Source organism: Corticium candelabrum, chromosome 2 (assembly GCF_963422355.1).
Source record: "Corticium candelabrum chromosome 2, ooCorCand1.1, whole genome shotgun sequence".
Classification (NCBI taxonomy): Eukaryota; Metazoa; Porifera; class Homoscleromorpha; order Homosclerophorida; family Plakinidae; genus Corticium; species Corticium candelabrum.
In genome coordinates, this window is record NC_085086.1 from 10,356,917 (window position 1) to 10,359,492 (window position 2,576).

The following is a 2,576-nucleotide window of genomic DNA, read 5'->3' on the forward strand; positions in this document are numbered from 1 at the left end:
AAAGCCTGCAAGCGGGAAATGGACGATTGTAGCCAAGTATGGCATTAAGGTAATTGAAATATGTTGAATGTATTGGCTATCAATTATTATATTTTGCATGAATTCATTATTAGGAAACTATATCGACTGAATATCATTTTGACGTAGTGAATTGTGGTATCTGTACAATCCGGCAGGTTCTATTGCTTGGCGTCTGACTGCAAACTTTGTGCAGTTCTTCCCAGATTTGACATTCGAATTAATCCTCCTGAATACATTCTACCAGATCAAGACAATATCGAATTCACAGTTGTTTCAAAGTAGTAGTATTTCAAGTTGAATGTGTGCCCGGCCGTCTCTGGGATGTTTTTGTTACTGTAGATATTCGTATGAAAAAGGAGTGCAGGGAACATTGTCTGTGCAAGTTGGTGTGTTCGATGAATCTTCTGACAGTGCAGTTTTGTTTTACAAACAAAATTCTAATCTGGACTCTGAGGTAATGTTACATTAAAGACAAATAAAAGTAACGTAAAAGAGAAGCCTAAATGATCATTATAAAACAATGCTATTATGACCTGGTCTCGCGGAGCCAGACCGCTCCATCGCTATCTCAAAAGGCGGGAAGCACCTATCAGATGGTGAGAAGAGAGTGGTCTGGCTAGGCGAGACCAATTATGATTAAAGTACTTGTATAAACGATTCGTTAATGTTAGTGATTCTAACTATTAAAAACTCATTCGAAACATACGTTAATTAATTTTAAATTAATACTTACTATTTTAATAACATCAATTCTAAATATTAATATTTTAAAATATACATAAGTATTTTAGCTCTTTACAATTTATTTCTCAATTTTACAAGATATAAAAACAGTTTATTAAAATTATTTAACAAAACATAATTATTTTAATTTCAAAATTTCTGATTTACGCATTAAAATTTCTTTAAGGACAAGGCGTTAAAAAGGTTTTCTTTACAAAAGAAAGATATGGAGCATTTCCTTTTGGTCGGAGACTCTACATATTTGCGTCAATATCTGAATTTACCACTGGGGACAAGCGCAACGCCACGGACATATCAACAAAGTTTTCCAACACCGAATTTGAAATCGAGTGTGATCCAGACAATGTATTCTACCAACCACATCAGATTTTGCAAGGATGGGTATGGAACACATATTAAGAAATTAAGTTGTGGTTTTGTGGTTGTGTTTTACAGCATAACGTTGCAGGTGAGAGTGAAGCGTGGTTGGAAATATCCAGCTGCAAACGTTCTTGTTGAGTTTCGTACCGACAATGAAATAAACAACGCGGTGACCGATGGTTTTGGCATCGCCAAATTCACGTTGAATCCGCCATCTACTGGCATCCGTGTTAGTCTATCGGTATTAATTGGACTGCATATTTTATAAACTCGTCAATTAATGCAGTTGCTGCAGGTCAGAGCTGGAAGCAAGCAAACCTTTACTGTTTGTCCAAAGAAGCTTCTGACTCCTCTTTGTTCCATCTCTAGTACCATCCTAATCAGAGTACCAATGAAAGATTTGCTAAAAGTCTGTTTACTGCTTGTTTGTCAAAGCGTTTGCAATAAACACATTTCTCTGTTTAGCCCAAATCAACAGGCTTTGAGGTAGTTCTAAAACCTGTTAGCAGCAATCAGGTACAGTTCTATAATATGCTACACACCTGGAAAGCGTGTATGTATATGTGCTTGCGTGTGCGTGTACATGTGTGTGTGTGTGTGTGTGTGTGTGTGTGTGTGTGTGTGTGTGTGTGTGTGTGTGTGCATGCGTGTGCATGTGTGTGTGCATGCGTGTGCATGTGTGTGTGCATGTGTGTGGGTGTATGTGGGTGCGTGTGTATGTGTGTGTGAAAAATGTTTGTGTCTCTTTTGATCTTTAGCCTATTGCCGTCACACTTATCGTTATTGCGCGAGGAATCATTCAGTGGTCAACTACGTTGTCTGTAAACACTGAATTCACGCTATTTCAAATCGAAATTAAAGAGTCGTGGTCCACCAAGTTCCATCTGTTGGCTTACTTTTACGAATCAAAATGCGATTCGTTTGTTTCTGACGCAAAGACAATGCACGTAGAGCCCATGTTTCCAAGCAATGTGAGCAATCGACAATTTTGGATGTTTCTTATGCTCTTGCAACCATAAACATGTTTTTAGGTCCGTCTACGCGGTGATCATATCGTAGAGCCTTGTTCACAACTGAAACTAACCATAAGTGCAAAGCCGCATTCTGACATTGCTCTCCTGGCTGTTGATGTAGGACTATACATGCTGAATAACGACAGTAGGTTGACGTCTGCTAAGGTATCAACATGAACACGCAGAGTTTGTTGGTCACCGTGTCTGTGTTGTTACTGTGTCGTTAGTTAAATCATTTATGTTTAAGGTGTTTGATGAACTGGAGCAATACGATCTGACTTGTCCCATCACAAACTATACAACAGCTGGACTGTTTGAAGTACACAGTAACACAGTAATACGAAATTTAACATATGTGTCTAACGTTTGTATCTTTAGGCAAACGGTATAGGCATAATATCAAACACTCGGCTGTCAAATAAGGACCAAGAAGCAGGC

The 2,576-nt window shown here is 38.3% G+C and overlaps 1 long non-coding RNA gene across 1 annotated transcript in view; it reads left to right on the forward strand.

Annotated features, from left to right (window-relative positions):
* The window catches only part of LOC134198157 (uncharacterized), a 313-nt gene extending 166 nt beyond the window's left edge, over positions 1–147 (forward strand). The window contains exons 2-3 of the long non-coding RNA XR_009972792.1: positions 1–49; positions 114–147. The exon at positions 1–49 is cut by the window's left edge and continues 31 nt beyond it. This is a non-coding gene — a long non-coding RNA (uncharacterized LOC134198157). The remainder of the gene's footprint in view (positions 50–113) is intronic.
* Positions 148–2,576: the final 2,429 nt, after the last annotated feature.